Here is a 16,386-nt window from a genome sequence, read left to right as displayed (position 1 = left end):
CAGAGCTGCAGTGTTACTGGAGTATCAAAAAGCACAAGGTGTGCGATACTCAGGGACATGGCCAAGGTAAGGAAGGCTGAAAAACGACCACCTTTGAACAAGAAACATAACATAAAACGTCAAGAATGGGCCAAGAAATATCTGAAGACTGATGTTTCAAAGGTTTTATGGACTGATGAAATGAGAGTGACTCTTGATGGGCCAGATGGATGGGCCAGAGGCTGGATCAGTAGAGGGCAGAGAGCTCCACTCCGACTCAGATGCCAGCAAGGTGGAGGTGGGGTACTGGTATGGGCTGGTATCATCAAAGATGAACTTGTGGGACCTTTTCAGGTTGAGGATGGAATGAAGCTCAACTCCCAGACCTACTGCCAGTTTCTGGAGGACAACTTATTCAAGCAGTGGTACAGGAAGAAGTCTGTATCATTCAAGAAAAACATGATTCTCGTGCAGGACAATGCTCCATCACATACATCCTACTACTCCACAGTGTGGCTGGCTAGTAAAGGTCTAAAAGAAGAAAAAATAATGACATGGCCCCCTTGTTCACCTGATCTGAACCCCATAGAGAACCTGGGGTTCATCATAAAATGTGAGATCTACAGGGAAGGAAAACAGTACACCTCTCGGAACAGTGTCTGAGAGGCTGTGGTGGCTGCTGCACGCAATGTTGATCGAAAACAGATCAAGCAACTGACAGAATCTATGGATGGAAGGCTGTTGAGTGTCATCATAAAAAAAGGTGGCGCTATTGATCACTAATTTTTTTGTTTTTTGTTTTTGCATGTCAGAAATGTTTATTTCTAAATTTTGTGCACTGATATTGGTTTACCTGGTGAAAATAAAAAATTGAGATGGGATTATATTTGGATTTTATTAAGTTACCTAATAATTCTGCACAGTAATAGTTACCTCCACAAACAGATATCCTCCTAAGATAGCCAAATCTAAAAAAAACCCACTCCAACTTCCAAAAATATTAAGCTTGGATATTTATGAGCCTTTTGGGTTGATTGAGAACATAGTTGTTGATCAATAATAAAAATAATCCTCTAAAATACAACTTGCCTAATAATTCTGTACACAGTGTATGGCTTACAGCTAGAGATGAGCGTTGTTCTACTCGAACTGTTCGCCAATCTCAAATTCGAGCTGTTTTGGGCGGTGTTCGAGCCGGTCGGCGAACACGAACAATTTGAGAAAAATTCGGCTGTTCGAGGTTATGTTCGATAACTGTTCGTGCACCAAAATCATAACTGGATTTTTTCTCAGTAATGATGAAAATTAATGTTAATACGCAGTTTGAGTGTACAGCGGGGCGGGGGGAGGGGCAGGGGATGGATCTCTGCAGGAACAATGAAGATCTCCATTTTTTTTTCTCTTTCCCGCATTTGCAGTGGGGAGGTGCAATCTGTCAGCCTATCAGCAGCGCACACACGGAGCGAAGTGCTTTTTTTCACACAAGCAAGGGCATGTGTGATTGGCAGTGTATGTCACATGTCCTTGCCCTATAAGACCAAGCCATTTTCCCCGTCGCCACCATTTTCTCACTGCTGCAGCTGCGTGTTAGACGGCACCGCTGTTGCTGTGTGTGCTATACCTTGTTAATTTCAAGCCAATTTTCTCTGAAATCTACAGATAGCTTGGGAGTAGGGAATAGTTGTGATTGCAGTCCTTTTAAGGACTAGGTTACAGCATTTCCTACGACTTTTATCAGGGAGGTCTGTGCTCTTAAATAGATAGGTTGTGGGAGTAAAGACTAATTGTAATTGGAGTCCTTTTCAGGACTAGGTTACATGAGTTCCTATCAGTTTTTGCCAGGCAGGTCTGTGCCAGTGCTGTGCAAGTTTTTTTCACAGCATTTGGCTGAATCTAGCAAAGCTAATCCTTTTTGGCCTATTGCAGAGTGTGTTAGTCAGTGGAGTAGCCTATCTGTGTTGCAAGATATAACACCTGTGTATAGAATACCAATTTTTTTACTGCACCTAGTGAAGTAAAATCTTTTGGGCATAGCATCATTCTATTAGTCCATCTATACTGACCTCCATCAGGTTGCAAACTGAATATAATTTTTTTCTGCATCTAGCTCTGAAAAAATATTTGGGCTTCTAGCGGTGTGTGGGACTTGGTCTATTAGTCCATCTATACTGACCTCCATCAGGTTGCAAATTAAAAATAATTTTTTTCTGCATCTAGCTCTGAAAACATATTTGGGCTTCTAGCGGTGTGTGGGACTTGGTCTATTAGTCCATCTATACTGACCTCCATCAGGTTGCAAATTAAAAATAATTTTTTTCTGCATCTAGCTCTGAAAAAATATTTGGGCTTCTAGCAGTGTGTGGGACTTGGTCTATTAGTCCATCTATACTGACCTACATCAGGTTGCAAATTAAAAATAATTTTTTTCTGCATCTAGCTCTGAAAAAATATTTGGGCTTCTAGCGGTGTGTGGGACTTGGTCTATTAGTCCATCTATACTGACCTCCATCAGGTTGCAAATTAAAAATAATTTTTTTCTGCATCTAGCTCTGAAAAAATATTTGGGCTTCTAGCAGTGTGTGGGACTTGGTCTATTAGTCCATCTATACTGACCTCCATCAGGTTGCAAATTAAAAATAATTTTTTTCTGCATCTAGCTCTGAAAAAATATTTGGGCTTCTAGCGGTGTGTGGGACTTGGTCTATTAGTCCATCTATACTGACCTCCATCAGGTTGCAAATTAAAAATAATTTTTTTCTTCATTTATCTCTGAAAAAATATTTGGGCTTCTAGCAGCGTGTGGGACTTGTTCTATTAGTCCATCTATACTGACCTCCATCAGGTTGCAAATTAAAAATAATTTTTTTCTGCATCTAGCTCTGAAAAAATATTTGGGCTTCTAGCAGTGTGTGGGACTTGGTCTATTAGTCCATCTATACTGACCTCCATCAGGTTGCAAATTAAAAATAATTTTTTTCTGCATCTAGCTCTGAAAAAATATTTGGGCTTCTAGCAGTGTGTGGGACTTGGTCTATTAGTCCATCTATACTGACCTCCATCAGGTTGCAAATTGAATAAAAAAATTTTCTGCATCTAGCTCTGAAAAAATATTTGGGCTTCTAGCGGTGTGTGGGACTTGGTCTATTAGTCCATCTATACTGACCTCCATCAGGTTGCAAATTAAAAATAATTTTTTTCTTCATTTAGCTCTGAAAAAATATTTGGGCTTCTAGCAGTGTGTGGGACTTGTTCTATTAGTCCTTCTATACTGACCTCCAGCAGGTTGCAAATTGAATATAATTTTTTTCTGCATCTAGCTCTGAAAAAATATTTGGGCTTCTAGCGGTGTGTGGGACTTGGTCTATTAGTCCATCTATACTGACCTCCATCAGGTTGCAAATTAAAAATAATTTTTTTCTGCATCTAGCTCTGAAAAAATATTTGGGCTTCTAGCGGTGTGTGGGACTTGGTCTATTAGTCCATCTATACTGACCTCCATCAGGTTGCAAATTAAAAATAATTTTTTTCTGCATCTAACCCAGCCAATAGTTTTGGCCTAATACCACAGTTTGGCCACTCAGCTCTGCTCGGTTACCATCCATTGTTTTTTTGTGCAAACAACTCCAGAGTTGTGAATTAGTTAACCACCAAAATGAGTGGAAAAAGGCCTGCTGCTGGTGGAAAGGGGAATAGGCGTGTTGGGAAGGGGAAAAAAGGTTGTGTCCGTGGGGTAGGTGCAGAAGAAAGACCATCTTCCAGCCAAACTAAAATGTCTACTTCTTTTAGCGGACAATGTGATAAGATCCCTTTCTTACGGCCACGCCAATCGCTACAAATTCCAGATGAGGCACAAAAACAGCAGGTGCTTCAACGGATATCAAGTGCTCCTTTAAGTGGGCTCTCCTCCACATCAACTTCAACATCACAAATACTCCAGTCCTCAAAGGTGTCACCCAAATCGCACTTGCTTCCTCACAGCTCCCAAATCTCCAGCTGCCCGTCTGAGTATGAGGTAGAACAGATGGTTGAGTCTGCAGAGCTGTTTACTCATACTATAGCCTGGGAATCAGAGGTCGACTCCAGCGCTTCTGTGAATCCAGACGAGGAAATGATCTGCACTGATGCCCAGAATCTTTATGAGTCGGATCCAGGACCAGACGCAGAAGGTTCTGACCATAATGTAGACCCTCATTCCCAAACTGTAACTCCTGTTGGTGGAGACAATGAGGAAGACGATGATAAGACTCAAATACCTGATTGGAGCGACAACTTTAGTTTTTTGTCAGGGCAGGAACAGGTTGGCTCTGAGGACGACGGGTGTGATAACGCACAGGGTGATGATGATGAGGTCGGAGATCCCACTTACTGTCAACCCATAGTCAGCCAAGAGATGAGGTCAGCAGAGGAGGTGGAGGAAGATGCTAGTGACGACGAGGTCAGGTTGCGCCTTCCTGGACAGAGACGTAGTACTGGAAGCACGTCAACAACTGCATCCTCAAACACAACTCTGCCTCTCACCACAAGTCGTGGTGGCTCTTCAGGTCGCATGGGTGCTAAGCCTTGCATAGCCTGGGCATTTTTTCAGATCGATAAAGATGACCCAACTCGTGTTATCTGTAACATTTGTCAGCAAAAGCTAAGTAGAGGCCAAAAAATACATAGTTTGAGTACTTCATGCATGAACCGGCACATGGACATGAAGCATAAGTTGCAGTGGGAAGCTCAGTGTGCTACAATGCGGTCTAGCCGGCCGGGCCAACCACCGTCTGCCATATCTTGTGCATCCGCGGCCTCTTCATCCTCTGTGACTGGGGGGACAGCAGTCACACCTGTTTTGGGGCGCAGACCTGCCACCTCTTTACCCGCAACAGCCAGCGTGATTGGCAGGTCATCATTTTCTTTGGAGGTGGTAACACCAGCTGGTCTTGAGCGCTGTCCGACATCGATAGCACCACCTTTGGATCAAGGCAACCTAACATGTCCGCCTGCATCTTCCTCACAGACCGGCAGTTTGCCGGGGACACCCTTATCAACCCCGTCTAAGCACAATAGCCAGCCCTCGGTCCCTCAGATGTGGACAAGTAAAAGACCATTTCCTCCTAGCCATGAGAAAGCTAAGAGGTTGAATTTCACCATCTGCAAGCTCTTGGCTACAGAAATGCTGCCTTTCCGCCTGGTGGACACAGAGGATTTTCGAGACCTTATGTCCGTCGCAGTGCCCCAGTACCAGATGCCCAGTCGGCACTACTTCTCAAAGAAAGGTGTGCCTGCGCTCCACCAGCATGTCGCACACAACATCACCGCTTCTTTGAGAAACTCTGTGTGTGACAGGGTGCATTTCACCACAGACACTTGGACGAGTAGGCATGGACAGGGGCGTTACATGTCGCTGACTGGGCACTGGGTAACTATGGTGACAGCAGGACAAGGGGCTGCTGTCCAAGTCTTGCCGTCCCCACGAGTTGTGCGTCAATCCTCTTTATGTCATTTTTCCACCACTGCTTCTGCCTCCTCAACCTCCTCTCGGTCTTCCACCTGCACCCAAAGCCTGTCTGGTCATGCCACAAGCTTTCTAACTGCGCAGAAGGGATCCTGCACACCTCCTTACAATGCTGGCAGTAGGGCTCAACGTCATCAGGCGGTTTTTACATTGAAATGTCTGGGAAATGTGAGTCACACAGCTGAGGAGTTGTGGTCAGCTCTGGAGAACCAATTTCATGAATGGTTGTCTCCACTGGACCTGAAACCAGGGAAGGCCGTGTGCGACAATGCTGCAAACCTGGGTGCGGCCCTTCGCCGGGGCAATGTCACACACGTGCCTTGTATGGCTCACGTGTTGAACCTGGTTGTCCAGCAATTTTTAGCCCACTATCCCAGACTAGATGGCCTTCTGCAGAGGGCACGGTCGCTGTGTGCTCACTTCCGCCGTTCGCATCCCGCAGCTCAGCGACTTACATCTCTACAGAAGTCGTTGGGCCTGCCACTTCACCGGCTAAAATGCGATGTGCCTACCCGGTGGAATTCAACTCTGCACATGTTGCAGCGACTGTGGCAGCACCGACAAGCCCTCGTGCAATACGTTCTGACGTATAGCCTGGGCCAACGAGATTCAGAGGTGGGGCAAATCACGCTGGAGGAGTGGTCTCAGATCAGGGACCTATGCACCCTTCTGCACAGTTTTGAAATGGCGACGAAGATGTTTAGTGCTGACGATGCCATTATCAGCATGACTATTCCGGTGATTTACATGCTGGAGCACATGTTAAACAGAATTCGGAGTCAGGTGGTGGCACAAGAGGAGGTGGAGGAAGTAGAGGAGGAGGAGGAGTTGTATGCGGAAGGGCTAACATCTGCAAGGTCCAGACGGTCGGCAGCACCAAGGCGGCAGGCATGTGAGGGTGGGGGAGATGGTTTTACCAGGGCGCATGGTAGCAGCCAAACTAGTGAGGAAGGTGCAGGAGCCCAGGAAGAAGTGGAGGACGAACTGATGGAAGACTCATCAGATGAGGGAGACCTTGATCACATTTCTGTTGTGCGAGGTTGGGGGGAGAGGACAGAGGAAGGAAGCATGATTGTTACCTCGCCACCAACACAACAGGGACTTGGTGCTCCTGGATGCGCAACACACATGAGTGCCTTCTTGCTGCACTACCTGCAACATGACCCTCGAATTGTGAGAATTAGAAATAATCCTGACTACTGGGTTGCCACACTGTTAGATCCCCGGTACAAAAGTAAATTTGCAGAAATTATTCCTGCCATAGAAAGGGATGCACGCATGCAGGAGTATCAGCAGAGACTGTTGCAGAATCTTACATGTGCTTTTCCACAAAATACCAGTGGTGCACGTAGTGAATCTCACAGTTCCAACTTGCCAACCGTGGGACCGTCAAGTGTTCAGCACTCAAACCGTTACAGAACCACAGTATCTGCTGGTAACATCAATTTTGCGGAATCATTTCACCACTTTTTTAGCCCATCCTTTGCAAGGCCACAGGAGATAAGAAGTCTGACACATAGTCAACGCCTAGAGACGATGGTACAGGAGTATCTCCAAGTAAACATTGAAGCCACGACTGTGTCACTGGACCCTTGCTCTTTTTGGGCTTCCAATCTGGATAAATGGCCGGAGCTAGCCACTTACGCCTTGGAGATCTTGTCATGCCCCGCAGCCAGCGTTCTGTCTGAACGTGTGTTCAGCGCTGCTGGTGGTGTGCTGACAGATAAGCGCACGCGGCTCTCCACTGATAATGTAGACAGACTCACGTTCATAAAGATGAACAAATCATGGATCCGAAACGACTTTTCTACCCCTGTGTCATCCTGGGGAGAGTAAAAGCTTGATGATTGGTTAAAATCACCCTACCAACCGTTTTAAGCTTTCAAATTACTAATCATGTTTATCTGTATCTTGACTGGAAAATAATTTGGGCTTTGTAGCAGTGTGCAGCACTGATCCTATTAGGCCATCTATACTAAAGCTTCACCAGATTTAAAATTAAAAATAATTTTTAGCTGCATCTAGCCCGGAAAATAATTTTGGGGCTCCGAGATGCGCAAGGCACATAAGTGCCTTCTTGCTGCACTACCTGCAGCATGACCCTCATATTGTCAGAATTCGAAGTAATCATGACTACTGGGTTGCCACACTCTTAGATCCCCCAAACTTTTCGATCAACCTTTTCATTTTAATAAAGACCAAAAAAATGGTCATTTTTGAAATTATAAGCATTAGCAGGTTGTTAGAAACTGAAATCAAACAGTTTTCAACTCAAAACTTTATTCTAGGTGATGTTACATTTTCACATAGGACCCCTTGTTCGAAAGGAGCTTCTGAACTCTCTCGTCCATTGAATTTGTCAGGTTTTGGATGGTTTCTGCTTCAATTGTTTTGCATGAGGACAGAATACCCTCCCAGAGCTGTTGCTTAGATGTGAACTGCCTCCCGCCATCATAGACACTCCTTTTAATGATGCTCCAAAGGTTCTGAATGGGGTAGAGGTCAGGGGAGCATGGGGGTCACACCATAAGTTTGTCCCCTTTTATGCCCATATCAGCCAGAGATGCAGATGTTTTATGTGCAGCATGAGATGGTGCATTATCATGCAGAAAAATGATCTTGCTGTGAAATACACGGTTCTTCTTCTTGAACCATGGCAGGAAGTGCTGTTTGAGAAAATCCACATACATTATGGAGTTCATCTTTAGCGCCTTCAGGGATCCTAAAGGGGCCGACAATCTCTCTCCCCATGATTCCAGCCCAAAACATTACTCCACCTCCTCCTTGTTGGCGCTGTAGCCGTGTTTACGTGGGGTGTCCATCAACCAGCCATCCTCCACTCCATCCATCTGGACCATCGAGCGCTGCACGGCACTCATCCGTGAACAAAACAGTTTTGAAATCAGTCTTCATGTAATGTTTGGCCCACTGGAGCCGTTTCTGCTTGTGTGAAGTGGATAGAGGAGGTCGACAGGATGGCGCATGCACAGCTGCAAACCTCTGAAGGACCCTGCATCTTGTTGTTCGGGGGACGTTGGAGGCACAAGCAGCTTCAAAAACTTGTCTGCTGCTATGACAAGGCTTTTTTGCCGCTGCTCTTTCAACCTGACGTAATTGCCTGTAGGAAAGAGTCCTCAATTTGCCCTTATCAGCACGCACACGTGTGTACTGTGAATCAGCTACATACTTCTTGATTGCCAAGACACTTCATCCTGATCATCGCACAATGTTGATTGTAGTCATGCCTTGACCTAAACACTCCACAATTTGTTGCTTCTCAGCAGCCGACACATCCTTTTTCTTTCCCATTTTGGCAGAAAATGTAGGCTGCTTAATAATGTGAGAGAGCCTTCTTAAGTAGTCTTGCCTTTCATTGGACACACCTGCCAAACTAATTAGCACAGGTGTCTGCAATTGCTTACAGTGATATAAAGAGCCCTGACACACATCACCATCAATGAGTTTAACTGACAAACAAACAAATTCTTCCCTTATCACTCCTAAACACTTTTTGTATAATAATTTGGAACGCAGTGTACATGTGCTTTTCCACAAAACACCAGTGGTTCACGTAGTGAATCTTACAGTTCTAACTTGCCAACCGTGGTCTGTATGGAGTTGTTCAATAAAGGGCCCAAAATTAAGATAACATAGATGGGAGAGGTCTCTATGAATAGGAATTCCTAAGTATTTGATACCCTGTGAGGGCCAGGCAAAGGGAAAGTTGGACTGGATGGAATCCTATATGGATTTGGGGAGGGAGACATCGAGGGCCTCAGACTTCGCTGCATTGATTTTAAAATTTTACCATGTAACAAAGTGATCTATTTCAGCCATAACAGCATGGATGGATATATGTGATTGAGTGATATATACTAGGACATCATCAGCAAATAGAGAGCACTTGTACTCGGTGCCTCCCACCTCAATCCACCTAATATTGGGGTTATGGCGAATTGATGAGAGCAGGTGCTCCGTCACTAGGATGTATAAGAGAGGGGACAGAGGACATCACTGCCTTGTCCCATTGGTGATTGTGAAAGGTGATGAAAATGTTCTGACGCACCCCCTGGGCCTTGGGACACCCGGAGCCGGACCCTTTTTGGTGGATGCTGGTGGTTGTAGTCTTCGTGGCGGCGACCCGGTTCCGTGGCTCAGGGCGGTCAAACCAGTGGCGGAACTATTTATGTGGTTTTGATGTTTAAATGTCCGACTACGCCACCCGTGGATTGCGGTCAGAGGGCAGACCACTGAGGCTGGTGTTGTGGGTGCAGCAGAGCGTAGCATAACTCCCCACGGGAGGAGTATAGCCTCAGGGCAGTGTATGCGGAGGATGGGGGTGATGGTGCAGGGCAGCAGCAGTAACGACACGGAGTCAGTGATGCAGTTCAGGGCCTTTACTCACAGTTCTTATTATCCAGACCACGTCTGCAGGTAACGGCTGCCCACGTCGTACTGTGCTCACCAGGTGAGGGGCTCAGACAACTCCCAGATAACTTTGGAGCACTTCACAGGACCCCCTTTGTGTGTCCTTTGTCTGGCCTTTCTTACCAACACTTCTGTCCGGCTGCCTCGGGCCTCCTCTTGGTAAACTTGGCGCCAGTTTCCCTGACCCTATGTGGTGCCTTCCTAGCGGGTGTAGCGAGGGGCTGCGCCACATAAAATGTCAGAGCCTCCGGTTTCTAGCTGAGGGTCGTTTCCTGCCTCCACTAGTTCGGGGACCGGTCTCCCCCTTTGGCCTGACCCCTCCACGCAGGTGGATTCGGGCGTGCGGTGGCGACTCGCCCGTCCGCACCCCTGGGATCCCTTCATTCCTCGTTCCTGGAGCCTTCTCCGCTCCTCTTCCTTCCTTCTCCCTCTTCCAGGCCTGGGCCTCTGTTACTAGGCCCGCCTCCGGAGCAGAGCTCATGCAGAGCCCCTGCTCCCTGCCACTTCTGCTCAGACTTCTCTGCACTGAACTAAGATGGTGCCCACCTTTTATACTCCCTTCTCAATGCACCCAGGAACTGCTTCCTCCCTGCTCCTGCACTACAGGGTTCCCCTTCCTCAGTGTTCCCTCCCCCCACTCCAGCCAGGGACAGGGACTGTCGTGCCCATCTCAGGGGCATATTGGTCGCCCTGCCCCACGGCAATGTGGTGTAATGCATGCAGGTGTCGGGTCCTGATCCACACTCCATCCTTACCTGAGAGTGAGATATCACACCTCTGGGTGAGGTGCAATACGTCTTTAACAACCGAGCCCTCAGGGTGCTACAGTTCCATTTATCTTCAGCCTAGGTGACGTATTGCGATACAGGGCCGTGATTTTGGCTATAAAAGGGTCCCCTAGACCCCTACCCCAAGCTTTTTAAGAGAATCATATATGGCGTGCCAGGAGACTCTATGGAATGCTTTCTCAGCATCCAACGAGAGTATCTAATTACAAATTTTTAACTGCATCTAGCCCAGGAAATACTTTGTGCCTAGTAGCAGTGTCTGCTAGTAAGCGGATTATCCCGGCTGTTAAGCAAGCTGCACCACCTGTAGTTTAGACACTTAATTTTTTCAAAGGAAATGCTTCGGGACCATGGGATACTTAGTGAAGAGCATCAGGAGGCACCCCAAGGCATAGGGGCTGGGACTGGCAGTAGGATGCCTTGCGGTGGACAGCCGAGCTCGATCCTTATAAAAGCTTTTTAACTGCAGCAGCTTTAGTGGACGCTACTGGAGCTGGAATTACCGCGGCTGCTGGCATGAGACTTGCCCTCCAATAGATCCTTGTAAATGGATTTAAAGTGTATTCATTCAAATTAGAGAGACAATTTAAATTAAAAAGCTTAGAGCTGCCTCCACCACAAGGGGGCTCGCTCGACCCACCAGCGGACAGGCACCAGTATTGGGAGAGGGGGGCTGGCCGTCAGGGTTCACCGCGGCTCTGGCACAAACCCGGCGACACGGAGGTGGCACGGGCAGGAGCGGACTGGCCGTGTCGGCTTCTCACTTTTTGGATTTTAGAAGGGCATGACATGCCTATATCTGTGTCTCCCCCTCCTTTTACTCCTCCACCTCTTTTATTTTCGCATGACTATATGTACTTGTCACTTTTCCATGTGTTAGTTATGTCTTCTGAGCAGTTTGTCAGCTTTTGGACACCTTTGAAGGTGCTTTCTATGTGTTTCTATGTGTTTTTGTTTGCCTGCCATTGGTTTTAACGGTGTTCGAAGGTGTTCGACGAACAGTTCGACGAACAGTTCGGCGAACACACGGGTGTTCGACGAACCGAACCGAACTCGAACACTACGGGGGTGGCTCAACACTACTTACAGCCAATGAAAATACAAAAGTCATTATCTCAGTAAATTAGAATACTTTATAACAACAGCTTGAAAAATGTTTTTAAAATCCGAAATGTTGGCCTACTGAAATGTATGTTCAGTAAATGCACTCAATACTTGGTCGGGGCTCCTTTTCCATCGTGGCATGGAGGAGATCAGCCTGTGGAACTGCTGAGGTGTTATGGAAGCCCAGGTTGCTTTGATAGCAGCCTTTAGCTAGTCTGCATTGTTGGGTCTGGTGTCTCTCATCTTCCTCTTGACAATACCCCATAGATTCTCTATGGGGTTAAGGTCAGGTGAGTTTGCTGGCCAATCAAGCACAGTGATACTGTTGTTCTTAAACCAGGCATTGGTACTTTTGGCAGTGTGGACAGGTGCCAAGTCCTGCTGGAGAATGAAATTTCCATCTCCAAAAAGCTTGTCGGCAGAGGGAAGCATGAAGTGCTCTAAAATTTCATAGTAGACGGCTGCGCTGACTTTGGTCTTGATAATACACAGTAGACCTACACCAGCAGATGGCATGGCTCCCCAAACCATCACTGATTGTGGAAGCTTCACACTAGACCTCAAGCAGCTTGGAGTGTGTGCCTCTGCACTCTTCCTCCAGACTCTGGGACCTTGATTTCCAAATGAAATGCAATATTTACTTTCATCTGAAAACAACACCTTGAACCACTGAGAAACAGTTCAGGTATTTTTCTCCTTGGCCCAGGTAAGACGATTCTGCCGTTGTCCATTGGTCATGAGTGGCTTGACACAAGGAATGCGACACTTGTAGCCCTTGTCCTGGATACGTCTGTGTGTGGTGGCTCTTGAAGCAATGACTCCAGCAGCAGTCCACTCCTTGTGAATCTCCCCCAAATTTTTGAATGGCCTTTTCTTAACAATCCTTTCAAGGCTGTGGTCATCCCGGTTGCTTCTTCACCTTTTTCTGCCACACTTTTTCCTTCAACTCAACTTTCCATTAATATGCTTAGATACAACACTCTGTGAACAGCCAGCTTCTTTAGCAATGACCTTATGTGGCTTACCCTCCTTGTGGAGTGTGTCAATGACTGCCTTCTGGACATCTGTCAAGTCATCAGTCTTCCCAATGATTGTGGAGTTTACTGAAACAGACTAAAGAACCTTTTAAAACACATTGGAAGCCTTTGCAGGTGTTTTTGTTAATTATTCTAATTTACTGAGATAGTGACTTCATTGGCTGTAAGCCATAATCATCAACATTAACAGAAATAATCAGTTGAAATAGATCACTCTGTTTGTAATGACTCTATATATGAATTTCACTTTTTGAATTGAAGAACTGAAATAATTTAACTTTTTGATGATATTCTAATTTTGTGAGAAGCACCTGTGTGTCTATATACCGTATTTTTCGGACTATAAGATGCACTTTTTTCCTCCAAAATTTTGGAGGAAAGTGGGGGGTGTGTCTTATAGTCCGAACATATATTCTGTGGCTGTGCGTGTTGGTGGGTGTGGGGGAGCGACAGCGGAGGATCAGCGAGGCACAGGACGAAACAGCCGCCTGCTGCAGCCTACTCTGTGCCCGCTACTAAAGAAAATGAATATTCCCTGCTCCCCACGCCCATGGGTGTGGAGAGCAATGAATATTCTCTTTTCTTAATAGCCGGTACACTGGAGAAGCAGAGTGGCAGCAGAGTCTCGGCGTGGGGAGCAGTGACTATTCCAGCGCAGCGTCTCACACTGTGTGAGGGCGCATGGCAAAGATGCCATGCGCGCCCTGCCATGTGTGGCTCACACAGTAAGAGTGTCGGCAGCAGGGCGGGACAGCGCTGGAGGAGAGAAGAGGTGAGTATGATTGTTTATTTTTTTTTGTGGGCAGCGTGATGGGGCCTCAAAGGGTGCCATGCATACCAGTATGGGGGCTCAAGGGGTGCCATGTATACCAAGATGGGGGCTCAAGGGGTGCCATGCATACCATGATGGGGTATCAAGGTGTCATGCATACCCTGATGGGGTATCAAGTGTTGCCATGCATACCATGATGGGGTATCAAGGGGTGCCATGCATATCATGATGGGGTATCAAAGGGTGCCATGAATACCAGGATGGGGGATAAAGGGGTGCCATACATACCAGGATGGGGAATCAAGGGGTGCCATGCATACCAGGAAGGGGGATAAAGGGGTGCCATGCATACCAGGAAGGGGGATAAAGGGGTGCCATGCATATCAGGATGGGGAATCAAGGGGTGCCATGAATACCAAGATGGGGTATAAAGGGGTGCCATGCATACCAGGATGGGGGATCAAGGGGTGCCATGAATACCAGGATGGGGGATCAAGGGGTGCCATGAATGCTAGAATGGGGGATCAAAAGGTGCCATGAATACTAAGATGGGGATCAGGGAGTGCCATGAATAACAGGATGTGGGATCAAGGGGTGCCATGAATACCAGGATGGGGGATGAAGGGGTGCCATGAATACCAGGATGGGAGATCAAGGGGTGCCATGCATACCAGGATGGGGGATCAAGGGGTGCCTTGAATACCAGAATGGGGATCAGGGGATGCTATGCATACCAGGAAGGGGGATCAAGGGGTGCCATGCATACCAGGAAGGGGGATCAAGGAGTGCTATGCATACCAGGATGGGGGATCAAGGGGTACGATGCCTACCAGGATGGGGATGAGGGCCAGGTATACCAGGATGGGATGCGGGCCACGTATACCAGGAAGGAGGGGCCATACATACCAGGATGGAGGATATTTACAGAATTGGAGGACATTACCCCAATACCAGTGTCAGCAGCAGACCCCCTCCCCTATAACAGGACATCATGATCACATTTTTTGCTTACATTTTTTTTGCTACTTTCCTCCTCTAAAACCTAGGTGCGTCTTATGGTCCGGTGCGTCTTATGGTCTGAAAAATACGGTATTATATATACACATATATATGTATATCTATATACAGTCATGGCCAAAAGTTTTGAGAATGACACCAAAATTATATTTTCACATGATCTGCTGGCCTCTGGTTTTTATTAGTGTTTGTCTGATGTTTATATCACAAACAGAAATATAATTGCAATCATATTATGAGTACCAATAGGTTATATTGACAGTTAGAATGAGTTAATGCAGCAAGTCAATATTTGCAGTGTTGCCCCTTCTTCTTCAAGACCTCTGTAATTCTCCCTGGCATGCTCTCAATCAACTTTTGGACCAAATCCTGACTGATAGCAGTCCATTCTTGCATAATCAATGCTTGCATTTTGCCAGAATTTGTTGGTTTTTGTTTGTCCACCCGTCTCTTGATGATTGACCACAAGTTCTCAATGGGATTAAGATCTGGGGAGTTTCCAGGCCATGGACCCAAAATCTCTATGTTTTGTTCCATGAGCCATTTAGTTATCACCTTTGCTTTATGGCAAGGTGCTCCATCATGCTGTAAAAGGCATTGTTGGGCGCCAAACTGCTCTTGGACGGTTGGGAGAAGTTGCTCTTGGAGGACATTCTGGTACCATTCTTTATTCATGGCTGTGTTTTTAGGCAAGACTGTGAGTGAGCCGATTCCCTTGGCTGAGAAGCAACCCCACACATGAATGGTTTCAGGATGCTTTACAGTTGGCATGAGACAAGACTGGTGGAGCGCTCACCTCTTCTTCTCCGAATAAGCTGTTTTCCAGATGTCCCAAACAATCGAAAAGGGGATTCATCAGAGAAAATGACTTTGCCCCAGTCCTCAGCAGTCCACTCCCTGTACCTTTTGCAGAATATCAGTCGGTCCCTGATGTTTTTTCTGGAGAGAAGTGGCTTCTTTGCTGCCCTCCTTGAAACCAGTCCTTGCTCAAAGAGTCTCCGCCTCACAGTGCGTGCAGAAGCACTCACACCAGCCTGCTGCCATTCCTGAGCAAGCTCGGCACTGCTGGTAGTCCGATCCCGCAGCTGAAACAGTTTTAAGATAAGGTCCTGGCGCTTGCTGGTCTTTCTTGGGCGCCCTGGAGCCTTTTTGACAACAATGGAAGCTCTCTCCTTGAAGTTCTTGATGATGCGATAGATTGTTGCCTGAGGTGCAATCTTTGTAGCTGCGATACTCTTCCCTGTTAGGCCATTTTTGTGCAGTGCAATGATGGCTGCATTTGTTTCTTTAGAGATAACCATGCTTAACTGAAGAGAAACAATGATACCAAGAACCAGCCTTATATTAAAGTGTCCAGTGATGTCATTCTTACTTAATCATGACTGATTGATCGCCAGCCCTGTCCTCATCAACACCCACACCTGTGTTAATGGATCAATCACTAAAACGATGTTAGCTGCTCCTTTTAAGGCAGGACTGCAATGATGTTGAAATGTGTTTTGGGGGTTAAAGTTCATTTTCTGGGCAAATATTGACTTTGCAAGTACAATATTTGCTGCTAAGCTGATCACTCTTTGACATTCAGGAGTATATGCAAATTGCCATTACAAAAAATGAAGCAGTAAACTTTGGAAAAATTACTATTTATCTCATTCTCAATACTTTTGGCCATGACTGTACACATGGCAAGCAGCTCTGCTACAGTATATCTCAATATTATAGTAATCAATAGATTTTACTATATTATCTATGTTTGTCCCT

At 46.4% G+C, this 16,386-nt stretch overlaps 1 protein-coding gene across 3 annotated transcripts in view; it reads right to left on the bottom strand.

Annotated features, from left to right (window-relative positions):
- The window catches only part of LOC141265441 (NFX1-type zinc finger-containing protein 1-like), a 325,904-nt gene that overhangs the window by 148,116 nt on the left and 161,402 nt on the right, over positions 1-16,386 (bottom strand). The gene's annotated exons all lie outside the window — the stretch shown is intronic.

Source organism: Phyllobates terribilis, unplaced genomic scaffold, assembly GCF_046119375.1.
Source record: "Phyllobates terribilis strain yellow unplaced genomic scaffold, ASM4611937v1 Scaffold_4__5_contigs__length_816908805, whole genome shotgun sequence".
NCBI classification, from domain to species: Eukaryota; Metazoa; Chordata; class Amphibia; order Anura; family Dendrobatidae; genus Phyllobates; species Phyllobates terribilis.
Note: the sequence above shows the minus strand (reverse complement) of the source record. Positions and strands in the feature narration are given on the sequence as shown.